General features: G+C 50.4%; 1 protein-coding gene across 5 annotated transcripts in view; it reads left to right on the top strand.

Moving 5' to 3' along the window:
* The window catches only part of slc52a3-2a (solute carrier family 52 member 3-2a), a 49,166-nt gene that overhangs the window by 3,475 nt on the left and 20,290 nt on the right, over positions 1-25,401 (top strand). The window contains exons 1-3 of one of the 5 annotated variants that reach the window (XM_069915089.1): positions 788-962; positions 9,102-9,223; positions 23,779-23,848. The gene's annotated coding sequence lies outside the window, so the exon portion shown is untranslated. Of the gene's footprint in view, positions 1-776; positions 963-1,267; positions 1,386-9,101; positions 9,224-23,778; positions 23,849-25,401 lie in introns of those variants that run through there. The other 4 variants (XR_011350299.1, XM_069915086.1, XM_069915087.1 and 1 more) reach the window with 4 other exon arrangements.

The following is a 25,401-nucleotide window of genomic DNA, read 5'->3' on the forward strand; positions in this document are numbered from 1 at the left end:
TTTTACAATAGTTTGATAAGAACCAACTTGAACTTGTGGCTATTAAAACTTTCATTGTGAAATTTCATTGTGAAACAAAAACATTATGGATGGATTTCAAGTAAACAGATGTATTGATTTGTAGAATGAAGTGCAACAGTTCCATTTTATTTCCTCTGAGAACTTCAAGGAAACTTCAAAGAAACTTCAAGATTCCTTGAATGTCATGTAATAAAGACAGTTCAATATTACAGAATGAGGGGAGATTTGATCGAGGTATTTAAAATGATAAGGGGTCCAGACAGAGTAAATGTAGATTTTTCCACTGAGGGTGGGTGAGATACAAACCAGAGGACATGGGTTAAGGGTGACAGGAGAGAGCGGTGGGAGTGCGGGACGAGCTGCAGCTGAAGTAGTAAAATGCACAGGACATTTCATGTTTTTTTTAACCTTTAAGAAAAATTTGTGCAAGAACATGGATGGGAAGGATATGGTTGAGGTCCCCCCCCCCACCCCCACCCCGGGGGTCACCGAGTGTCTGTGGATTCGCCTCCAGAGTCCAGTCCAGCCCGAGCTCCAGATACGGGCAGGAACCGGTCCGATACCGGGTACCCTTTCAGCCCGTCTCCAGTCTATTTTACAAAAAATCGCATGACAATAATAGAATTTTGAAGGGCCGAACGGCTTCCTCCTGAAAGATTCACGTGTTGCAGGTGGCAGTGAGAGAGGAAAGCTTAAAGTTAATTATAGAGCCCGAAATGTTGTAATACCAGAATGGGCATGAGTATTCACTTCCATCACCCACTGGGGCTCCAACAGAAACGGGCTGAGTCATTCGGGGGTGGGGGAGGTTCCTTTTCAATGTGTTGAGGCCGGCTCCCTGACGGCGGGGAATGTCCCTTTAAATCCGGCCACCTCGCTGAGTCACTGGCGGCTGGGGCGAGCTGCTCGGTCCTTCCTTCTGCCGGAGGCTCAAGGCTGCGGTGAGTGGAGCAAAGAGGGCGAAAGGGAGACGCGAGGGCGTGTTAGAGGAGAGGGCTGGGGAGGAGGAGGGGGCTGGGGAGGAGGGGGCTGGGGAGGAGGGGGCTGGGGAGGGGGGGGCTGGGGAGGGGGGGGCTGGGGAGGGGGGGGCAGGGGAGGGGGGGGCAGGGGAGGGGGGGCAGGGGAGGAGAGGGCTGGGGAGGGGAGGTTAGAAAGGACAGCTCGCATGAGAGGGGCGCACAAGGCTGGGGAAAGTCAGGAGTTCAAAATGAGGAAGGGCTCAAGCCCCACGCGTTGATTATGTGTCTTCATCTTTGCTCCATCAAGTGACCTGCTGAGTTACTCCAGCCTCGTGTTTTTATTTCAACCTCTCTGCAGACTTTCCTGCACGAAAGGCTTTCTAAAACGACCCTGGAGTGAATCCAGTAAGTCTGCAGACGCCGTGCCGGACCTGAGGTCTCGCAGGGCACTTTCACCAGGACTTTTTTTGTAAAACCAACCGGCGGAAATGGAATCGGCCCCTTGTTTGCTTTCAAACTGTTAATTCTAACAGCTGCGTTGTTGGGCCGGTAGGGCGTGGCCGGGCCGAACGGCCTGTTTCTATCTGGGGAGACCTGATTTTTTAAAAAATGTATCAAAAGTGCAAGCGGCAGGTCGCGCAACACTCGTGGGAAGGAGAATCCGCGGGAACGTTCATGTATCCATCGGCAGCGAGGATTCTCGTGGCGGAGGGAGGGAGGGAGGGAGGGAGGGAGGGACTCGGCGGGCTCGCAGCGACCGCAGGAGGTCACGGTGCGTAGCCGACGTCGCAGCTCGTCGCAATGTATGAGCAACACGTTGGGAGGCGTCTGCATAAATAGGGAGGGGGAGGGGGAAGGAGAAAAGAGAAGGGATGGGAGAGGGGGAAGGAGAAAAGAGAAGGGATGGGAGAGGGGGAAGGAGAAAAGAGAAGGGATGGGAGAGGGGGAAGGAGAAAAGAGAAGGGATGGGAGAGGGGGAAGGAGAAAAGAGAAGGGATGGGAGAGGGGGAAGGAGAAAAGAGAAGGGATGGGAGAGGGGGAAGGAGAAAAGAGAAGGGATGGGAGAGGGGGAAGGAGAAAAGAGAAGGGATGGGAGAGGGGGAAGGAGAAAAGAGAAGGGATGGGAGAGGGGGAAGGAGAAAAGAGAAGGGATGGGAGAGGGGGAAGGAGAAAAGAGAAGGGATGGGAGAGGGGGAAGGAGAAAAGAGAAGGGATGGGAGAGGGGGAAGGAGAAAAGAGAAGGGATGGGAGAGGGGGAAGGAGAAAAGAGAAGGGATGGGAGAGGGGGAAGGAGAAAAGAGAAGGGATGGGAGAGGGGGAAGGAGAAAAGAGAAGGGATGGGAGAGGGGGAAGGAGAAAAGAGAAGGGATGGGGAGGGGGAGAAAAGAGAAGGGATGGGGGAGGGGGAGAAAAGAGAAGGGATGGGGGAGGGGGAAGGAGAAAAGAGAAGGGATGGGAGAGGGGGAAGGAGAAAAGAGAAGGGATGGGAGGGGGGAGAAAAGAGAAGGGATGGGAGAGGGGGAGAAAAGAGAAGGGATGGGGAGGGGGAAGGAGAAAATAGAAGGGATGGGAGAGGGGGAGGGGGAAGGAGAAAAGAGAAGGGATGGGAGAGGGGGAAGGAGAAAAGAGAAGGGATGGGAGGGGGGAGAAAAGAAGGGATGGGAGAGGAGGAGAAAAGAGAAGGGATGGGAGAGGGGGAGGGAGGAGGAGAAAAGAGAAGGGATGGGAGAGGGGGAGAAAAGAGAAGGGATGGGGAGGGGGAGGGAGGAGGAGAAAAGTGAAGGGATGGGAGAGGGGGAGAAAAGAGAAGGGATGGGGAGGGGGAAGGAGAAAATAGAAGGGATGGGAGAGGGGGAGGGGGAAGGAGAAAAGAGAAGGGATGGGAGAGGGGGAGGGAGGAGGAGAAAAGAGAAGGGATGGGAGGGGGGAGAAAAGAAGGGATGGGAGAGGGGGAGGGAGGAGGAGAAAAGAGAAGGGATGGGAGAGGGGGAGGGAGGAGGAGAAAAGAGAAGGGATGGGAGAGGGGAGAAAAGAGAAGGGATGGGGGAGGGGGAAGGAGAAAAGAGAAGGGATGGGAGAGGGGGAAGTAGAAAAGAGAAGGGATGGGAGAGGGGGAAGTAGAAAAGAGAAGGGATGGGAGAGGGGGAGAAAAGAGAAGGGATGGGGGAGGGGGAAGGAGAAAAGAGAAGGGATGGGAGAGGGAGAAAAGAGAAGGGATGGGAGAGGGGGAGAAAAGAAAGAGAAGGGATGGGAGAGGGGGAGAAAAGAAAGAAGGGATGGGAGAGGGGGAGAAAAGAAAGAGAAGGGATGGGAGAGGGGGAGAAAAGAAAGAGAAGGGATGGGAGAGGGGGAGAAAAGAAAGAGAAGGGATGGGAGAGGGGGAGAAAAGAAAGAGAAGGGATGGGAGAGGGGGAGAAAAGAAAGAGAAGGGATGGGAGAGGGGGAGAAAAGAAAGAGAAGGGATGGGAGAGGGGGAGAAAAGAGAAGGGATGGGAGAGGGGGAGAAAAGAGAGAGAAGGGATGGGAGAGGGGGAGAAAAGAAAGAGAAGGGATGGGAGAGGGGGAGAAAAGAAAGAGAAGGGATGGGAGAGGGGGAGAAAAGAAAGAGAAGGGATGGGAGAGGGGAGAAAAGAAAGAGAAGGGATGGGAGAGGGGGAGAAAAGAAAGAGAAGGGATGGGAGAGGGGGAGAAAAGAAAGAGAAGGGATGGGAGAGGGGGAGAAAAGAAAGAGAAGGGATGGGAGAGGGGGAGAAAAGAAAGAGAAGGGATGGGAGAACAGGCCAAAAGACCTGATGTGGATGAGAGGACAGGAGAGAAAATCTGTAAATTGATTGGGGTGTGGGGTATCTCTGAATGAAAGGAGACCCGAGTTGAGAGAGAGATGGGAAGTTCGGCAGTCTAACGGAAACTAGATATTGATGTTAATGCCCTCCAGTTGGAGGGTTGCCAGATGGATTGTGATGTTCTTCCTCCAATTTGTGGCTGGTATTAGTTTGGCACTGCATGAGACCGTGGATAGAAATCTCAGCAGGGGAATGGGTCAACTTTCCTGTCCTGCCCTCTGATCCCATTGCCCTGTCCCTTCTTCCCTTCTATCCCTTGTTTCTCCCCCCACCCCACACCACACCTTTTTATTCAGGCACTTCCCTGCTTTTTGCTCTTACCTTGATGAGGGGTGGCACGTTTAGTGTGATGCTGTGACAGCACCAGCTGAATATTGCGGGACCAGCCGGGTTCCAATCCGATGCTCTCTAAGGAGTTTGTATGTTCTCCCCATGTGCGTGCCAGTTTCCACCAATCCTCCAAAACGTGGGTTAATTGTAGGTTAATTTGGGTGCTCAGTTGGTTGTTTTTCCAGACTCTTATACAGAGCTGTTGTCATACCCACACTCCTGTTCGGCTCTGAATCATGGGTCCTCTACCGGCATCACCTACGGCTCCTAGAACGCTTCCACCAGCGTTGTTTCCGCTCCATCCTCAACATTCATTGGAGCGCTTTCATCCCTAACGTCGAAGTACTCGAGATGGCAGAGGTCGACAGCATCGAATCCACGCTGCTGAAGATCCAGCTGCGCTGGGTGGGTCACGTCTCCAGAATGGAGGACCATCGCCTTCCCAAGATCGTGTTATATGGCGAGCTCTCCACTGGCCACCGTGACAGAGGTGCACCAAAGAAAAGGTACAAGGACTGCCTAAAGAAATCTCTTGGTGCCTGCCACATTGACCACCGCCAGTGGGCTGATATCGCCTCAAACCGTGCATCTTGGCGCCTCACAGTTCAGCGGGCAGCAACCTCCTTTGAAAAAGACCGCAGAGCCCACCTCACTGACAAAAGGCAAAGGAGGAAAAACCCAACCCCAACCAACCAATTTTCCCCTGCAACCGCTGCAACCATGTCTGCCTGTCCTGCATCGGACCTGTCAGGCACAAACGAGCCTGCAGCTGACGTGGACATTTACCCCCTCCATAAATCTTCGTCCGCGAAGCCAAGCCAAAGAAGAAAGAAGAATTTGGGTGCAATTGCGTGGCATGGGCTTAAATGGATGGAATTGGCTTCTACCATGCTGTAAATAAAAGGGCAAGAATGGGCAATACCAGAGGATATGTGTACAAAGTGAAGTAAATCATGAAAATCTGTAGACACCGTGGTTGAAACACAGGATGCCGGAGAAGCTCAACAAATCAGTGTTGCAAAGGAAGGTAAAGATACAGAACCAACTTTTCAGATTTGAGCCCTTTGTCAAAGTTTAGCCCTTCACTATGTACAAAGGGGAAGCTTAGGGCAGACGTCAGAGGTTTGTGTTTTTTTTTTACACAGAGAGGTGTTGGGGCCTGGAATGCTTCGCCAGGGATAGTGGTGGAGGCTGGAACATTTGGGGCATTTAAGAAACTCTTAGACAGTCACATGGATGGAAGGAAATTAGAGGGGTACTCTGCAGTGTTTCTCAACCTTATTCTCTCCATTCACATCCCACTTTAAGTAATCCCTGTGCCATCGGTGCAATGTGATTAGTAAGGGATTGCTCAAGGTGGCATGTGAGTGGGAAGGGAAGGTTGAGAATCACTGCTCTTGACCCAATTGTTACTGAAATATTTTGCTTGAGAAAAATTGTCATTGGCCCATTTCCTTTGGAGTTATGAAGTCGTGCACATAACGAGTCAATGAGGGACGTTTAAAATAGAGGTTTTCAACCTTTTTCCTTCCACTCGCATACCGCCTAAAGCTATCCCTTGCTAATTTTAGAGCACCTACGGCAAAGGGATTAGTTTTTTTTAAGGAATATATGGGTTGACACAACATTGTGGGCCTGTACTGTCTATAGAGATCTATGCTCTATAAATAAAACTGAGAAGGCCTGAAATGTCAGTGACATATCTTTGCCTCCTATGTGTGACCGGCTGAGCTCCTCCAGCATTTCTGTGTTTTTTACTACAATCTCAGCATCCGCAGACTTTGTTGTTTCAGTTTGTAGTGGACAGTGCTCCCGGTTGTCTGTGCTTCCATCAGTTAAGGAGTTGGAGCAACAAGTGCCTTGGGGTAAAGTCCAGTGGATCGGCAGTGTCAGTGTGAGGGTTTCCAGTGTCGTTTAACACCAGATTGCAAGATTCACATATTGTTACATAAAACTGTAATGTGCAGAGTTTGCTGCGAGCATTACTCTAACAGTAAGAGAGAAGGCAAATAGAGTTCTTTCAGAGACAGTGAGTGTCCATGGATCAGCATCATGAACTCCAGATCCAAACCTCCAACACGATCAGGATGCCCTTTGGGAGCCCTTCTTGCCCTTTGGGAGCCCTTCTTGCCCTTTGGGAGCCCTTCTTGCCCTTTGGGAGCCCTTCTTGCCCTTTGGGAGCCCTTCTTGCCCTTTGGGAGCCCTTCTTGCCCTTTGGGAGCCCTTCTTGCCCTTTGGGAGCCCTTCTTGCCCTTTGGGAGCCCTTCTTGCCCTTTGGGAGCCCTTCTTGCCCTTTGGGAGCCCTTCTTGCCCTTTGGGAGCCCTTCTTGCCCTTTGGGAGCCCTTCTTTCCATGTCTTTGTGCCATATCAATGGGCATTGTTACATTAATTTCTATTTACACCATTACCACTGCTGTGGTATCTTGTCCTTACTCCCCACTTTGTTGTTCGAGGAACCTCCCATCATGGACTCTAGACTCTGGTCCTTCCCATAATTCCCTTGTGGTGGCTGTACCAAGCCTCAGTGCATCCTTCCTGCAGCCTAGAATGTGCCAGCTGCCAGCATTCCCACACTGATTCGGGCAGACCAAAAGGGCACCTTTCACCAAACTGATGGTCTTCTTGCAGTTCTGGACGTTTATAGGTCTCTATGAGATCCCCTCTCAATCTTCTAAACTCCAGGGAGTACAATCCCAATTTGTGCAATCTTTCCTCATCAGTCATTCCTGGTGAACCGCCTCTGCACTCCTTCCATTGCAAGAACATCCTTCCTTAGATAAGGTGACCAAAACTGCCACAATACTCCAGGTGGGGTCTCACCAAGGCCCTGTACAGCTGCAGTAAGGGATCCTTGTTCCTAGACTCAAACCCTCTTGATAGGAAGGCCAACATACCATTTGCCTTTTTAACGGCCTGCTGTACCTGCATGCTCGCCTTCAGAGACTGGTGCACAAGTACCCCTAGGTCTCTCTGCACTTCCCCATCTCTTAATCGATTGCCATTCAAATAGTAATCTGCCCTCCGGTTTGTATGACCAAAGTGGATAACCTCACATTGATCCACATTTGCCATGGATCTGCCCAGTCCCTCATTTATCCAAATCACACTGGAGCTTCCTGACCCCCTCTTCCGTGCACACAACTCCTCCTAGCTTAGTGTCATCTGCAAATTTGGAGATATTACATCCAATCCCCTCATCCAGATCATTAATGTAAATTGTGAACAGCTGGGGTCCCAGTACAGACCCCTGTGGCCCCCCCAGGCTGCCGACTAGTTCAGTTCAAATCATTGGTAACCTCAGATCTAGATCCAAACCTCGGACATGATGAGGAAGCCCTCAGCGCCCAGGGCCTTTCAGGTGCCCTCCTTGCCCTCAGCATCTCTCAATGCCTGGTTTTTTACGAGCCAGTGTGACAGAATATAGATAGGTTTTTAGGAGATAAATTGGGGCAAGGTTTGTTAGTGAAGGTCACATACAAACACTTTATATTTAAAAAATCTTATTTAAAATACTGGAGCTCTGCTCATGCTAGACATATCGGCCCCTGAACCTTTGCAGAAGCTTTGGAGAGTGCCCAAGAGACTTCACCAATGGATGGTTGTTTACAAAAAGGCAACAGATGAAAGAGCTTGTCAGAACTATGTATTGTCTGGAGGGGAACTTGCTGTTCTAATAGGGTCATGTGGTTTTGCAAGCAGAGAGAGGCAAAGAGGCTTTTCTCTCAGACTGTATGTTCAGTTTTACATGTTCAGCAGCAGCAGCTGGGACTGGAACAGGACAAGCTGGCAAACTGGTGGAAACCCCATTTCGAAGATGGGTTGTGAGTGCTTAGTTCAGCCTGTTCAAAGCCCTTGTGGTTTATGCAAGAGGAGAGGACTGGCTGTCTAATGTTTCACTTGGAATAAGAGAGAGAAAGAAAAAAGAACTCTGTGGTGACCTGAAAGAAAGAGGTTATCATCTGGAGAACCCTGAGGGGGCAAGTTTTGTCAGCAAGACACTGACGTGGCTGATGGAATAAATCAGTTGTGGGTGGTCCTGGAACAATAAACCTCTCTCTGAAAACTGACAAGGACCTTCCTGTGCGGTAACCATTTACCTTTCAAGCACCAAAGCCCGATCAACTTTAGAAATGTTAAATTCTGTGCACAGTATAAGAATTGACTGCAACCAGGTAACCTGGAGGAATGAGAAGTGAGATTGGACTCTGACAAAGAATTTTTCTGAACTTACCCACACATTACGTACACGTGCGCTTAGAATTAGAAGGGGGTTAGGTTGGGTTAGTTAAGTCAATAGTGATAAGTTAAAATGTGATTCTGTTTTCATGTTTAAAGATAATTAAAAGTCAATTTTGTTTAAGTAACCATTTGTCTTTGTGAATATTTATTGCTGCTGGGATTTGGGGTCCTCTGGGCTCGTAACACCAGCAAGCCGGCAGCCTGATGTGAGTCCTTTGACTGCAAGTCGGCAGCAGCCTGTAAGGGTTCCTCACCTGCAAATCACTAACAGCTCGCCGTGTGTGTCCGTGGCCGTCCCCTTCAGCTGCAGACCCCTTCACCAGTCTGTCACCATCCTTGGGATCATCTCTTTTGCTTCTCCTGAATGCTGGGGGGGGGGGGGGTGGGGGTGGGGGTGGGGCATTCTCCCCGTTACTGGTGCCTGCGTTGGTCCACTGCTCCCCTGGAGTCTGCAACCCCTCGAGGCCCCAGACCCTGTAGTCGCAGGATTTTAAATAAAATACCGTCGGCTCCTTCAAATGGCTGTTTACAGACCCATTGCCATTAGGACCAGGAAGAAGGACCCCATGGAGGAGAGCTGTGTCTCCATTTGCTTGAAGTCCACATCAGTGGCAGCGCTGCCAGCGGTTCCGGCAATTCTGCCACCATTTATTCCAGAATGACCTGTTACTGTGTTGCATCTCTAACAAAAACAAATTCCCTTTGCAGATCTGCATCTTCCCTCCTGCGTCTGTTGGTACCAATGTGAACCATGACCCTCTGACTGCTCATCTTCCCATGTCTGAACATCCCGTGCCCACAAGTCTGGTTTAGGGCAAGAAGTTTTACAGGTAAGGCAGACCTGGATTAGTGTCCTGGGTCAATGTGGTCCAGAACAGGCAGCTCAAGGCTCCTCGGTTTAAATGCTTCAGTCGTAACACAGAGGGATGTAAAAAGAGATGGGGAATGTGTACCATCAAAGGGGTGGCCCTTGGAGAGGACACCTTGGAGGACTCATCCAGTGGGGGCATCATGGTGGAGCTCGGAAACAAGAAAGGTGCAATTACTTGGAGGGGCACTAGCAGAGCAACTGAAATGTAGGAACCATAGAACATTGCAGCAGGGAAAACAGTCCTTTCAGCCCTTTTAGTCTGTGCTGCACTATTATTCTGCCTTGTCCCACTGCCCTGCCCCCAGTCCATAGCCCTCCATACCCCTCCCATCCATGTACATGTCCAAATTTTTCTTAAATGTTAAAACTGAGCCTGTGTTCACCACCTCAGCTGGACACCCCCAACACTCTCTGTGTAAAGAAATTCCCCCTAAATTTTTCCCCTTTCACCCTTAACCCATGCCCTCTGGTTTGTATCTCACCCATCCTTAGTGGAAAAAGCCTGTCTGTCTATCCCCCTCATAATTTTAAATACCTCCATCAAATCTCCCCTCATTCTTCTCCGCTCCGGGGAATAGAGTCCGAACCTGTTTAACCTTTCCCTGTCACTCAGTTCCTGAAGTCCCAGCAACATCCGAGTAAAATTTCTCTGCCCTCTTTCTAACTTTCCTGTAGTTAGATATAGTTAGGAAGATGGTGGAAAGATTTTAAAACAATGGCTAAATGTAAAACACAAGACACTGCAGACACTGTGGTTGAGGTAAAAACACAATGCTGGAGGAACTCGGCAGGTCAAACAGTGTCCTTTATATAGCAAAGATAAAGATACAGAACCAATATTCCTTCCTCGGGATAGGGAAAAATGTTGGCAGGTGCCTAAACAAAATGGTGGGGGGGGAGGAGGAGCAGGGTGAGGAGCACAGTCCCAAGGCAGGAGGTAAATGGGTGGATAAGGGAGGGATGGTGCACCAGAAAACAGGGGAGGGGAGGGGACTCGGTGAATGGAGAGAGCAAGGGTGGGGGGGGGGGGTGGAGAGCTGGAGGAAAGAAGACAGAGGGAGGGAGAATGGAGAGTGGGCCAGCAGAGACAGGGGAGGTTGATGTTAATGCCATCTGGTTGGAGAGGGCCCGGACGGATAATCAAGTGTTGATCTCAGCGCTTGCAGAGTTTGGTCTCGAACTCTCCCCAGAGCCTTGTCGTTTATTTCCCTGCCTCAGTTGAAGGCTCCTTCAAATGAGAGGCACTATCTTGCCTTTGTGTCTCTCACAACGGTGACATTTATTTACCTCCAAGCAGTTATTTCCAGCCAACCACCTGGCCTGGATCCAGATTAAAGTCCCAGTCTATCTTCGGCCTTGAACTCGATTGACTGAATTCAGACAGCGGGACTGTGCTGTGCTCTAGTAAGGGTCTCTCTGCAGATCCACTCCCAGGGTGAGGGGTAGGGGTTCTGTCCGGGGAACTACACAATGAGTGGTGGGGGAGGGGGTCTATCTGTGGGACTATACCATGCTGGGGTGGTGTGGGGGGAATGGTCTATCTGTGGAACCACATCAAGAGTGGGGGTCTATCTGTGGGACCACATCATGAATATGGGGGAGGGTCTGTCCATGGGGTCCACAGTGCAAATGGGAGGGAGGGGGTCTATCTAAGACCATCCTAACCCTATCCAAGGGATTTTTTTTTGAGGTTGACAAGTTGTTTCCATTGTTTTTTTTTATTTTTATTTTTCACACTGTGAACCATATTAACCAAAATACACAAACATTTCCCTTTTGAATATACACAGTGTCATTTTCTCCTCTTTTTTTCCCCCCTCCCTTCCCTCCCTCCCTCCCACCCCCCTCCCTACCCACTAAACGTTCAACATATACAATACTATAAACCCATTAAACAATGTTATCACACAATGAAAATAAACAAGAAATTTGTGTCATCTACTTTTACACACTGGCTCAGTTCATTTCGTCTTCTTCTCATTCTGTCATTTTAGGGGGTGGAGGTCCATGGTAGGCCCTCTCAGCTATGTTCCATGTACAGTTCACAAATTTGTTCGAATACTGTGATGTTAATTCTTAAATTATATGTTATTTTTTCCAATGGAATACATTTATTCATTTCTATGTACCATTGCTGTACTCTCAGGCTCTTCCGATTTCCAGGTTGACATTATACATTTTTTTGCTACAGCTAAGGCTATCATAATAAATCTTTTTTGTGCTTCATCCAGTTTAAAGCCTAATTCTTTACTTAGAAGAAAAATCTCTGGATTTTTTGGGATGTTGCTTTGTGTGATTTTATTTAATATTTTATTTAGATCTTCCCAAAACGTTTCCACTTTCTCACATGCCCAAATTGCATGAACTGTTGTTCCCGTTTCCTTCTTACAGCGAAAACATCTGTCTGATACAGTTGGGTCTCATTTATTTAACTTTTGGGGTGTGGTGAATAACCTGTGTAACCAATTATATTGTATCATGCATAACCTCGTGTTTATTGTATTTCTCATAGTTCCGAGGCATAGCTTTTCCCATGTTTCATTCTTTATCTTTATGTTTAAATCTTGTTCCCACTTTTGTTTGGGTTTACAGCTTGTTTCCTCATACTCTTTCTCTTGCAGCTTGATGTACATGTTTGTTATAAATCTTTTAATTATCATTGTGTCTGTAATTACATATTCAAAGCTGCTTCCTTTTGGTAACCTCAGTCTTCTTCCCAATTTGTCCTTTAAGTAGGTTTTCAGTTGGTGGTATGCAAACATTGTACCATGAGTTATTCCATATTTGCACTTCATTTGTTTAAAAGATAATAATTTATTTCCCAAAAAACAATTTTCTATTCTTTTGATCCCCTTTCGCTCCCATTCTCTGAAGGAAAGGTTATCTATTGTGAAAGGGATTAGCTGATTTTGCGTCAATATTAATTTTGGTATTTGGTAATTTGTTTTATTCCTTTCTACATGAATCTTCTTCCAAATGTTGAGCAGATGGTGCAGTACTGGTGAATTCCTATGTTGCACCAGCTTTTCATCCCACTTATAAAGTATATGTTCTGGTACCTTCTCCCCTATTTTATCTAGTTCTATCTTGGTCCAATCTGGTTTTTCCCTTGTTTGATAAAAATCTGATAGATACCTTAATTGTGCTGCTCTATAATAATTCTTAAAGTTTGGTAGCTGCAAACCACCTTGTTTGTACCTCTCTGTTAATTTATCTAACGCTATCCTCGGTTTCTCCCCTTTCCATAAGAATTTCCTTATTATTCTCTTTAGTTCATTGAAGAATTTCTCTGTTAAGGGAATTGGTAACGATTGAAATAGATATTGCATCCTTGGGAAGATATTCATTTTAATGCAATTTACCCTCCCTATCAACATTAGCGGTAATTCTTTCCAATGTTCTAAGTCATCCTGTAATTTCTTCATTAATGGCTGACAATTTAATTTGTATAGATGGCCTAGATTATTATCTAGTCTAATACCTAGGTATCGGATTGCTTGTGTTTGGCATTTAAATGGTGATTCTTTCTTAAACTTTGTGAAATCCGCATTATTCATTGGCATCGCTTCACTTTTATTTAGGTTGATCTCGTACCCCGATATTTCTCCATATTCCTTCAATTTCTTATGTAGTTCTTTTATTGATCTTTCTGTTTCTGTTAAGTATATTATGATGTTGATGTTGTATATTTGGATTTCCAGAAAGCGTTTGATAAGGTGCCGCACAAGAGACTTCTCAGTAAGTTACAGGAAAGTGGAGTCTGGGGAAGTCTATTGGCCTGGATTGAAAATTGATTGTCTGACAGGAGGCAGAGAGTCGGGATAAATGGGAGTTTTTCAGGTTGGCAGAGAGTGATAAGTGGGGTGCCGCAGGGGTCAGTGTTAGGCCCACAACTGTTCATTATTTACATTGATGACTTGGAGGAGGCGACAAAATGTGGTGGAGCCAAGTTTGCGGATGACACCAAATTGAGTGGAAGAGCAAATTGTAATGAGGATGTGGAGAGTCTGCAGAGGGATATAGTTAAGGTGGATGAGTGGGCAAAGGTCTGGCAGATGGAGTACAATGTTAGTAAGTGTGAGGTGATCCACTTTGGCAAGAAAAATGAAAGAGCTGAATATTATTTAAAGGGTGAAAAACTACAGCATGCTGTTGTGCAGAGGGACTTGGGAGGGCTTGTGCATGAATCACAAAAAGTTGGGTTGCAGGTGCAGCAGGTTATTAAGAAGGCAAATGGAATGTTGGCCTTCATCGCTAGAGGAATTGAATTCAGGAGTAGGGAGGTCATGTTGCAACTGTATAAGGTACTGGTGAGACCGCACCTGGAGTACTGTGTCCAGTTCTGGTCTCCATATTTGAGGAAGGACATACTGGCTTTGGAGACGGTCCAGAGGAGGTTTACTAGGTTGATCCCTGGGATGAAGGGGTTGACTTATGATGAAAGATTAAATCGTCTAGGATTGTATTCGCTCTAGTTCAGAAGAATGAGAGGAGATCTTATAGAAACATAGAGGATTATGAAGGGTATGGATAGGATAGATGTAGGAAGGTTTTTTGAGCGGGCCGGGGAAACTAAAATGGGAGGACACAGTCTCAAGATTCGGGGGAGTAGATTTAGGACAGAGATGAGGAAAAATAGCTTTTCCCAGAGAGTAGTGAATGTTTGGAATTCTCTAACCAGGGAAGTGGTTGAAGCTGCCTCATTAAACATATTTAAAATTCGGTTAGATAAATTTTTACATGATAGAGGAATTAGGGGATATGGGGAGAAGGCAGGTAGGTGGAGTTAGGTCATAAATTAGATCAGCTATGATCGTATTGAATGGCGGAGCAGGCTCGATGGGCCATTTTTGGCCTACGCCTGTTCCTACTTCCTATGTCATCTGCAAATAGACTGATTTTATACTCCTTCTCCTTTATTTTTAATCCCTCTTATTTTATTTTCTGTTTTTATCAGTTCTGCCAATGGTTCTATTGCTCAAGCGAACAGTGAGAGAGATAGTGGACATCCCTGCATAGTTGACCTACTTTATTTAAATTGGTTCGATTATATATCCATTTACTGTCACCTTCGCCAATGGACCCTTATATAATGCTTTAATCCAATTAATATATTTCTCTGGTAGGTTGAACCCATGGGATCATTTCTTGATGTCAGGTATATTCCCTGAAACAGGCAAGAGCCGACTCCAGGAAAGATGAACAGCATTCTGGAACCACGTCATTGACAACAGAAACGCCCCATTGTGTCTGCAACCAAGAAATAGGCCCTTCAGCCCATCGTATCACCCCCTACCAGCAACCACCGATTTACACTAATCCAGCAGAATTGATTTTACTCTGTCCTCATCCCTGCAGATTCCAACATCTACCGACTTTCCTGTTTTAGCCCACTATTTTAAGATCTTTCCACCATCTTCCTAACTAACTGCAGGAAAGATATCAATTAAACTGAGAGTTCAGAGAAGATTTACTAGAATGTTGCTGGGACTTTGGGGAAAGGGGAGCAGACAGAGTGGGCAAACATCACACCAGAAGTGCCACAGGGCAGGTTTGAAGCCCCACGCCCCATGCCCCCCCCCAACCCCAGCTAGTCTCCATCGCCATGAGGCAGCAGCTCCCCTACAAGTCCCATCAAGTGGTCAGAAGATTCCAGACCGATGAGCCAGCTTTTACTCAATCCAATGGGTTCAGTTCCAGCCACCTCATGGCAGGAAGGACGTGGATGTGATAGAGAGGGTGCAGAGGAGACTTACAAGGACGCTGCCTGGATCAGAGAGCATGCTTTGTAGGTTGAGTGAACTCGGTCTTTTCTCCTTGGAACGAGGGAGGACGATGAGGGGCATTGATCATGTGGATGGCCAGAGGCTTTTTCCCGGGGCTGAAATGGCTAACACAGTGGGGGTGTTGTTTTAAGGTGTTTGGAAGTAAGTACAAGGGGGAATGTAAGAGGCGAGTTCTGCACATAGAGAGGGTTGGGTGTATGGAATATGCTGTCGGCATCGGTGGTGGAAGCAGATAGAAAAGGGTCTTTTAAGACGTCAGTTTTATTGTACAGTACTTCCTGACAAAATAGCATTCTCCGGTCCCCGGTGCAAAGCACATGGACACACAACCAGACATAACACGTATACAAACAATACATATGCAGGCCAAGGGTTCATCTACGCCAGGGGCTGGCAAACTTGACCTCTTCATGGAATCTTTCATCGGACCCCCCCCCCCCCCCCCCCCCCACAAGCATGTAAAATAAATAAATCGATGATAAACTTCTCCATAGCCTGGACATTTATCAACCCCTTGGATATTGACCCCCAGGGGTCAATATAGACCACTTTTCCGGCCCCTGATCTATACAAATATTGTTTGGTGCATATGAGTCTCATATGGTCTTTAAGAGACTATTAGATAGGTTCACAGAAGTCTGAAAAATCAAGGGTTATGCAGTGATGGAATTCTAAGCAGTCATTGTAGAAATGCTGGATGAACTCAACCAGTCTCGAAGCTTCCGTAGGAGGTAAGGATATATTACCAATGTTTCAGGCCTGAGCCCTTCTGCAAGGAATAGGTTATTAGGTCGGCAAAACACTATGGGCCATGTTCTCCCTGCGCTATGGAGTTCTATGTTCTTTGGCAGTACAGGCTAGGGGGGCTGAATGGCCTCTTCCTGCTTCCATGAGATGGTTAATAGATTGGACTTTATGCAAATTGGAATGAATGATTCCTCTTTATTAACTTCAAGGCCCAAAGAAAAGTAAATGAATCACAAGAATGTTAAACCCCTTGGTATTCCTGTAAGAACACAGCTCAGAGAGGGAGATCTTTGTCAGAGAAGGTGACGAGGCCAGGAGGGACCCTCGTTCGAGGTGATGTGTAAGGCGGAGTGTGGGGACTGGTGGGTGTGGGCAGGCGTGAAGTGGAGCTGGGGTGGTGGGTGGTGACGGAGGGGAAATGGAGCCATTCGGGCTTGAGGTGTAATTGTGTGGATGATGGCTTCAGAACTCTTGAGTTTGTAGGAGATGAAGGGGAAAAAAAGTCTCCCCTCTCTGCGCACCCCGCACAGGCAGAGGGTCAAACAGGCTCTTCGGCCCAACCCATCACTGCTGACCAAGTTCCCAATCTGCACAATTCCCACTTCCCTGCGTTTTGCCCGTAAAACGATGGAGCAGAAACAGTCCATCAACTCTGCCCCTCCATTTAATCACGAGCTGATCGATTTTCCCGCTCAGCCCCACTGCGCCTTTGACCTTTGATGCCCTGGTTAATCTGTCTCTTAAATGCACCCAGTGACTTGGCCTCCACAACCGCCTGTGGCATCAAATTCCACAGATTCACCAAATTCTGACAGAAGAAATTCCTCCTCGTCTCTGTTCTATGTGGACGCCCTTCAATCCTGAAGTTGTGCCCCCTTATCCTAGACTCTCCCATCATGGGAAACAACCTTTCTACATCTACGAGAGAAAACATGAAAGTCTGATTTTAAAAAAAATTTTAAATAAAAACACAATGCTTGAGGAACTCAATGGGTTGAACAGTTCTGTTTATCTTGCCTGGAGTCAGAACATGAGAAATAGGAGCAGGAATCCGGCCTATCGAGCCTGTTCTGCCAATCTGATCTGATGATCAGTTCATCTCCACCTACCTGCCTTTTCCCATATCCCTTAATTCCCCTACTATATAAAAATCTATCCAACCTTCTCATAAATAAGGGAGTCCCTGGGTCACTAGATCCGTTCCTACGTCTGACTTTAGTCGAATTTGTAGGTAAGTCCGAACGGGTACACATGGTTCTTATTTAGCATCAGTCAATCAAATGTTTGTCTTAGTATTGTTACAAAAAACATTAAGGACACACTTTTTCCCATCTAAACTGTTTTCAAAACAGATCATGATTGAAAGTTAGCACTTACTCTCGTTCCATCGATGTCTTGCATACCGGAAGGTAACATTATGTGCATGCGCGAATTGGGGGCGCAATTTATTCGTAAGTACAAGTCGTCCATAAGTTGGACGTTCGTAACCTGGTAATTTTCTGTATTTACTGAGGTCGCCTCCGCTGCTTCAATGGGCAGCGAATTCCACAGATTCACTGCCCTCTAGAGCCTTGACTGAAAAGTTGGTTCTGTTTCTTAATCTTTGCTACGTAAAAAGTGCCCTGTTTGACCAGCTGAATTTCTCCAGCGTTGTGCTCTTAGACTCTGTCAACGCCTTTCAATTCTACATCTGGTCTGTCCATGCCCACGTCTATCTAATTCTGTATCCTGTCCAAATATCTTTTAAATGTTGCAATTGTACCTACCTTCGGAATTTCCTCTGACAGCTTGTTCCACCCACCCACGCTCTGGTCAGGTTACAACGGAATCAAGATGCCCAGGGCAAGTGGACCAAGGAAGGGCAGTTGGAGTTTATTTTGGATGGGAGCGAGGTGCTTCACTTTGGGAGGTTAAACCGGTGGAGGCCTTGCATGGTGAACGATAGGGCTCTGAAAAGTGTTGCATATCAGAGAGACTTGGGGGGGAAATAGGTTAAAATTTCCCTGAAAATGACAGTATAAAAAGATGGAGAAGAAGGGATTTGGACCATAGAACACTACAACACAGTACAAGCCATTCAGGCCTTGATGTTGTGCCGACCCATATATTCCTTAAAAAAAGTACTAACCCCTCCCTCTCTGATAACCCTCTATTTTTCTTCCATCCATGTGCCTGTCTAAGAGTCTCTTCAATGCCCCCAATGTTTCAGCCTCCACTACCATCCCTGGCGAGGCATTCCAGGCACCCACAACTTTTGTGTTTTTTTTAAAAGTATTTTACCCATGATGTCTACCCTTCACTTTGTGCAGATGTCCTCTGGTGTTTGTTACTCCCACCCTGGGGAAAAAGGTGCTGGCTGTCCACCTTAATTCATTGGCTCTTATAATCTTGTAGACCTGTAATTAAGTCTCCTCTCATCCTTCTTCAATCCAAAGAGAAAAGTCCCAGCTCTGCTATCCTTGCCTCATAAGACTTGTTTCCCCAATCCAGCCAACATCCTGGTCAATCTCCTCTGCCTCCTCTCCACAGCTTCCACATCCTTCTTGCAATGAGGTGACCAGAACTGAACACAACACTCTAAGTGTGGTCTCACCAGAGATTTGTGGAGTTGCAACATGACCTCGCAATTCTTGAACTCTATCCCCTCCATTACGAAGCTGAGCATTTCATAGGCCTTCTCAACTTTCCTAACAATTTGGCATGCTTGCTTTCATCACTTGGGGCCCTGAGAGAGGAGAGGCTTTAAAAAAGGCAGCACTGCACCGGTTAAGGACCTGTGAAGAGATGGGAGAGGAGACACAGCACTGCCATGGGGTCCAACTGCCTGTTTCTGATGACAGCAGCTCCATTTAGGCATTAAATGGCGTGTTAAAGGAGCTGACTGTTTTTTCTTATTTCAAATCCTGCAACCATGGAGGTTTGTGCCTGAGATGGTTGTAGTGTACCACGAGGGGCTGCAGACACTGGGGGGAGCAGTGGACCAGCGCAGAACTGGGGAGTGAAAGAGGAAGGTCTGCAAATGGCCGTCATTGTGGTAAAAATGCGTAGTAAATGCTGGAGGAACTCAGCTGGTCTCGCAGCGTCCAATGGAAGTAAATGTATAATACTGAGGTTTTGGGCCTGAGCCCTTGTGCAAAAAGCCCCCCCCCTGCCCTGCTGCCTGGCAGACGCCTCCCCCCTGTCCCGCTGCCTGGCAGACGCCCCCCCCCCCCCGTCCCGCTGCCTGGCAGACGCCCTCTCCCCGTCCCGCTGCCTGGCAGACGCCCCCCCCCCCCCCGTCCCGCTGCCTGGCAGACGCCCCCCCCCCGTCCCGCTGCCTGGCAGACGCCCTCTCCCCGTCCCGCTGCCTGGCAGACGCCCTCTCCCCGTCCCGCTGCCTGGCAGACGCCCTCTCCCCGTCCCGCTGCCTGGCAGACGCCCTCTCCCCGTCCCGCTGCCTGGCAGACGCCCTCTCCCCGTCCCGCTGCCTGGCAGACGCCCTCTCCCCGTCCCGCTGCCTGGCAGACGCCCTCTCCCCGTCCCGCTGCCTGGCAGACGCCCTCTCCCCGTCCCGCTGCCTGGCAGACGCCCTCTCCCCGTCCCGCTGCCTGGCAGACGCCCTCTCCCCTTCCCGCTGCCTGGCAGACGCCCTCTCCCCGTCCCGCTGCCTGGCAGACGCCCTCTCCCCGTCCCGCTGCCTGGCAGACGCCCTCTCCCCGTCCCGCTGCCTGGCAGACGCCCCCCCCCCCCCCGTCCCGCTGCCTGGCAGACGCCCCCCCCCCCCCGTCCCGCTGCCTGGCAGACGCCCCCCCCCCCCCGTCCCGCTGCCTGGCAGACGCCCCCCCCCCCCCGTCCCGCTGCCTGGCAGACGCCCCCCCCCCCCGTCCCGCTGCCTGGCAGACGCCCTCTCCCCGTCCCGCTGCCTGGCAGACGCCCTCTCCCCGTCCCGCTGCCTGGCAGACGCCCCCCCCCCCCCGTCCCGCTGCCTGGCAGACGCCCCCCCCCCCCGTCCCGCTGCCTGGCAGACGCCCCCCCCCCCCCGTCCCGCTGCCTGGCAGACGCCCCCCCCCTCCCGTCCCGCTGCCTGGCAGACGCCCCCCCCCCCGTCCCGCTGCCTGGCAGACGCCCCCCCCCCGTCCCGCTGCCTGGCAGACGCCCCCCCCCCGTCCCGCTGCCTGGCAGATGCCCCCCCCGTCCCGCTGCCTGGCAGATGCCCCCCCCGTCCCGCTGCCTGGCAGATGCCCCCCCGTCCCGCTGCCTGGCAGATGCCCCCCCGTCCCGCTGCCTGGCAGATGCCCCCCCCGTCCCGCTGCCTGGCAGATGCCCCCCCCGTCCCGCTGCCTGGCAGATGCCCCCCCGTCCCGCTGCCTGGCAGATGCCCCCCGTCCCGCTGCCTGGCAGATGCCCCCCCCGTCCCGCTGCCTGGCAGATGCCCCCCCCGTCCCGCTGCCTGGCAGATGCCCCCCCCGTCCCGCTGCCTGGCAGATGCCCCCCCCGTCCCGCTGCCTGGCAGATGCCCCCCCCGTCCCGCTGCCTGGCAGATGCCCCCCCCGTCCCGCTGCCTGGCAGATGCCCCCCCGTCCCGCTGCCTGGCAGATGCCCCCCCGTCCCGCTGCCTGGCAGATGCCCCCCCGTCCCGCTGCCTGGCAGATGCCCCCCCGTCCCGCTGCCTGGCAGATGCCCCCCCGTCCCGCTGCCTGGCAGATGCCCCCCCGTCCCGCTGCCTGGCAGATGCCCCCCCCCCCGCTGCCTGGCAGACGCCCCCCCCCCCACCGTCCCGCTCCCCGCTAGGGAGGGGAGTTCAGCAGGGATCTTCAGGGAAGGGGCGGCCGGCAAGAGATGTCAAGGCAGGGGCGGCCGGCGGGGGATGTCAGGCAGGGGTAACCAGTGGGGGATGTCACAGCCCAGCTGTCTGCTCCTGCACCTGGGCCACTCTCTGCGGTTCAATATGCAGCAATGGCCGTCTTCCCTGCCCATATTCCCCCATGCAACTGGAACTGTTGTGTGAAACACAGTGTGGGGGATTCTGGGTAGGGAAGTCGGCCATTGTTATGCCACATGTTTATGATGGGCTGCTATGATACCCATCACCCCGCCTTAGGGCTGCCAACTGAAAGGTGAGTCCACAGGCTAAGATCTGCTCCTGCCGCCACCCTCAAGGGCCTTGAGAGAGAAAGAGGGAAGAATGGGAGGGGTGAGGTGTCCGGACCAAAAGGTGCTAATTGGGTGTGACGAGAGTAAAGGTGACAATTGGTTTTGGCTGTGAAAAGGAGGGAGAGAACTGAGAGGAAAGGAGATGGGGATTAAGATGTGAGGGGAGGTGGGGGGGATAGTTTAGTGGAAGCTGGAGAAGCCGATGTTTATGCCCAGATGGCAGATGAGACATTGTTCCTCCAATTTCAATTCATACCTTGAGGAAGGGCTCAGGCCCGAAACATTGGTAATATATCTTTCCCTCCTATGGACGCAGCGAGACCAGCTGAGTTCCTCCAGCGTTCCTTTGCTTGGACTACAGTCACAGCATCTGCAGACTTTCGTGCTTTTATTCACTCCCATGTGTGTCCTGTTACTAAACATGTGGAAAGAGTCACGAGAATGTTACTGGTAAGGTTGAATAATTATAAGGAAAGGCTGGGGCTTTGCTCTCAATAGCACAGGAGGCCGGGGGGTATAGGGGTTTATAAAATCAATTGAGAGGCAGGGATAAGATAGATAGTTACGGTCTTTTTTCCAGGTTAGCGGAGGGTAAAGCTAGACCACAGGATGGAGGTGAGAAGGGAAGGATTTAAAAGTAATCTCACGGGAAAAGGCCATTGGGCCTAACTTGTCCATGCCAATCAGATGACTTACCCAAGTTCATCCCATTTGCCTATGTTCTTTCTGGTTCCTGTTTAGATTTCTAATGTTTGTTTTAAAATGTAGACATGCAGCATGGTAATCGGTCCATTCAGCCCACGAGCCCATGCTACCCGATTATCCTACAATTCCCCTGCATTTCCTAGGGTGAAGAGGAGGGTCAAGGCTTTGGTTCATAAGGTGAAAGGTCCATGGGAATGGCACCCAGGGAAGTAGGATGCAGGAAACAAGAGACCCCCACCCCCACCACTGTCCCTGTGGAGTGGTGGGGGTGGGGGTGGGGGGGGAAACAACCCAACAGGGAAAAGCAGCAAAATCTTTGCCACAGAGTCTGGCTCAGAAGGGGAGGAGAGGACTAGCGATAGGGTCCTCCTTGGTTAGGGGACCAGACAGGATTTTTTAATTTAGAAATCCAGCACTGCAACAGACCCTTCCAGTCTGTGAACCCGTGCCACCAAAATACTCCAATTAAACTACAACACTGTACATTTCAGTCATCCATTGCATCCCATTGCAGCCTTCTTTACATCGAAGAGACTGCGCTTGCCCAGACGTCAGGAACTGAGTTACAAGGAAAGGTTAAACAGATTAGGACTTTACTCCCTGGAGTGTAGAAGAATGAGGGGAGGTATTTAAAATTATGAGGGGGGGCGGCAGGCAGAGCAAATGTCGGTTGGCTTTTTCCACTGAGGGTAGGTGAGATACAAACCAGAGGACATGGGTTAAGGGTGAAAGGGGAAAGTTTATGGGGAACATGAGGGGGAACGTCTTCATGCAGACAGAGGTGGGAGTGTGGAACCAGCTGAAGTGGTGAATGCAGTCTCAGTTTTAATAATTAAGAGGAATTTGGACAGGCATATGGATGGGAGGGGTATGAAGGGCTATGAACTGGGTGCAGGTCAGGGAGACTAGACAAAAAAAGGGTTTTGCACGGTCTAGAAGGGCCAAAGGATCCTGAGCTGTAATTGTTCTATGGGCGATCCCTTCACTGAGCACCTTCACTCTCTCCACATCAGTGACAGGGACCTCCAAGTGGCCAACCATTTAAATTCTGTGCCCCACCTCCATGCCACCATGTACCGTCAAACCAAGCCTACCCGTAAATTGTCGGAGCAACACCTAATTATCCACCTGGGCCCTCTCCAACCAGATGGCACGAACGAACATTGATTCCTCTGGTTTCTGCCAGCCCACTCCCCATTCTTCCCCATCCCTCTGTCTCCATTCCTCCAGCTCTCCACCCCTTTCCCTGTCCATTCACAGAGCCATTCCTCCCCCCCCCCAGCTCGCTGCTGTGCCCTCCCTCATCCACCTATAACCTCCTGCGTGTGGGACTGTGCTCCTCCCCCTGCCTCTCCCTCCCCCCCACCATTTTATTCAGACGCCTGCCTTCAATTTGATGAAGGGCTTAAGCCCGGAATGTTGGTTCTGTATCTTTGTCTGCAGCCATCCGTGTTTTACCCTTGTATGTTTTTAAAGGAATCTGGAGGAAAGCCCCACGGATACAGACAGAATGTGCAAACTTGGAGGGCTCCAGCGATAGGGACCGGGGATTGAATCCAACGCTGTCTATAAGGAGTTTGTACGTTTTCCCCGAGTCTGCATGGGGGCTCTGGTTTCCTCCCACCGTTTGAAACGTACTGGAGGGGGGGGTTGTAGGTAAATTGGGCGGCACGCACTCCTGGGATGCAATGGATGACAGAAACGTACAGGGTGTTGGAGTTTAATTGGAGTATTTTGGTGGCACGGGTTCACAGACTGGAAGGGCCTGTTACCATGCTGCATGTCTAAATTTTAAAAAGAAATTCCTCTCAGACATTGTTGGATTCAAACCAGGGTCACCAGCGCTGTGATAGAAGTTGTTATCCTATCTACTGCTTCCATGGGCACCCTCCACCCTCTGTGTGAGGAAGGTGCTTAAAGGTGAAATGCCCTGACCATCCATCTTCTCTGTGGCCTAAAGGATGGGGTGACAAGTGTTCTCAAGGACTTCAGCAGCATGTGTGTTGGGACAAGGCTTTCTCCTATCAGTACCTGTCCTTGTAACTGCTGCTTATCGCAGCCGTGGGTACAGCTTGTCTGCACAGCTCGACCTCGGCCGTCGGGAGATTAACTCGTGCTGACGTTTCCCCCCCCCCACCCCAAGGCAGGAGTCGGCTCCCCAGCTGTCCACTCGACGCCCGAGGCCAGGAGCCATCGCTCTGTCTTCGGAGCCGGTGAGTGGGTGGGTTTCACCTGGGCAAGGGAGTGGCCAATCTGCCGCTCCCTCTCGGCTGTGGGAGGGTGAGTGGGGAGGCAGATTCATGGGGGAGGCAGACGTGATGAGGGGATCAGACCCCCCCCCCCCCCCGGATAGTGGCAGAGTCGTGAGGGGGGCTCAACTGCGGGGAGAGTGGGGAGTGGAGAGGGCTGTAGGGAGGGAGTGGGGGTGGAGAGGGCTGTGGTAGGAGAAAGTGGGGTAGTGGAGAGGGTTATGGGGAGGGAGAGAGAGTGGGGGAGTGAAGAGGGCTGTGGGGAGGGAGAGGGTGGGGGAGTGGAAAGGGCTGTGGGGAGGGAGAGAGTGGGGGAGTGGACAGGGCTGTGGCAGGAGAAACTGGAGCAGGGAGAGTGGGGGAGTGGAGAGGGTTATGGGAAGGGAGAGAGTGGGGGAGTGGAGAGGGCTGTGGCAGGAGAAAGTAGGTGAGTGGAGAGGGCTGAGGGAGGAGGGGAGGGGAAGTGGAGAGGGCTGTGGGGAGAGAAAGTGAGGGAGTGGAGGACTGGGGGGAGAGAGTGAGGAGTGGAGAGCATTGTGGGGGGGAGCGGAGAGGGCTGTGGGTGGGGAGCGGAGAGGGCTGTGGGGGGGGGACGGAGAAGGCTGTGGGGGGGGCCGGAGAGGGCTGTGGGGGGGGCGGAGAGGGCTGTGGGGGGGGCGGAGAGGGCTGTGGGGGGGGGGCGGAGAGGGCTGTGGGGGGGGGGGGGGGCGGAGAGGGAGAGTTGACTTAGTTGTGGAGAGTGGAGACAGAAGGGCTGCCGGGAGAGACACTGGATAGGAGAGAGCAGGGTCTGGAGATGGCAAGTTGGAGATTAGAGCAACTGGAAGGGCTCGTTCAGAGTTCTGGTTGGTCTTTCCTCTCAAAGCCAGAGGAAAGGAGGTCCTGGATGGAGATCAGTGTTCTTACAACAGATGAACAAAATTGGAGTATAACTGGAATGTGGGAAAGAATGGTAATGTAAAATAGAAAAGGAAGGGATTCACTGAGCAAAATAAACTGAAAGATCATTGTACATTAAGAGTTTGGTCTTGTTCCAAAAAGGCATTCAATACAAAATATTCAGTCTGGCAGGAAGGGAGATGAAAAGAGACTTTGTCCCTGGGAAAATAAATTCATTGAATATGGCTGTGGTCTACAGTTTGTGAATGGGATAAAAGGTTAACCGAGTTACGAGGTGTTTTCTTAATAGCAAAAAACATAGGAACAGAAACAGGCCGTTCAGCCCATCGAGTCTGCCCCACTATTTAATCATGAGCTGATCCATTTCCCCACTCAGCCTCACTGCCCGGCCTTCTCCCCCGAACCTTTGATGCCCTGGCTAATCGCGAACTTATCAATCTCTGCCTTAAGTACACCCAATGACCCAGCCTCCACAACCGCCTGTGGCAAAGATTCATAGCCCTCTGGCTGAAGAAATTCTTCCGCAACTCTGTTCTAAGTGGACGTCCTTCAATCCTGAAGATATGCCCTCTTGTCCTAGACTCTCCCACCATGGAATGCAGAGTTTTTTTTTAAAT

The sequence above is a fragment of the Narcine bancroftii genome, chromosome 1 (assembly GCF_036971445.1).
Source record: "Narcine bancroftii isolate sNarBan1 chromosome 1, sNarBan1.hap1, whole genome shotgun sequence".
NCBI lineage: Eukaryota > Metazoa > Chordata > Chondrichthyes > Torpediniformes > Narcinidae > Narcine > Narcine bancroftii.